This window comes from Juglans regia, unplaced genomic scaffold (assembly GCF_001411555.2).
Source record: "Juglans regia cultivar Chandler unplaced genomic scaffold, Walnut 2.0 Scaffold_10557, whole genome shotgun sequence".
Lineage (NCBI taxonomy): Eukaryota > Viridiplantae > Streptophyta > Magnoliopsida > Fagales > Juglandaceae > Juglans > Juglans regia.
Window position 1 is genome coordinate 1 of NW_023340888.1, and position 214 is coordinate 214.

General features: G+C 55.1%; 1 non-coding gene across 1 annotated transcript; it reads left to right on the forward strand.

Moving 5' to 3' along the window:
- LOC118344978 lies at positions 1-151 on the forward strand (the record flags this gene model as incomplete). The annotated part of the gene is made up of 1 exon (XR_004798691.1): positions 1-151. It is a non-coding gene; the product is annotated as a 5.8S ribosomal RNA (ribosomal RNA).
- Between the last annotated feature and the right edge of the window lie 63 nt (positions 152-214).

The following is a 214-nucleotide window of genomic DNA, read 5'->3' on the forward strand; positions in this document are numbered from 1 at the left end:
TCGGCAACGGATATCTCGGCTCTCGCATCGATGAAGAACGTAGCGAAATGCGATACTTGGTGTGAATTGCAGAATCCCGCGAATCATCGAGTCTTTGAACGCAATTTGCGCCCGAAGCCATTCGGCCGAGGGCACGTCTGCCTGGGTGTCACGCATCGTTGCCCCAACCCCAAACACTTCTTATGATGTGTGGGGTGCGGGGAAGACATTGGCC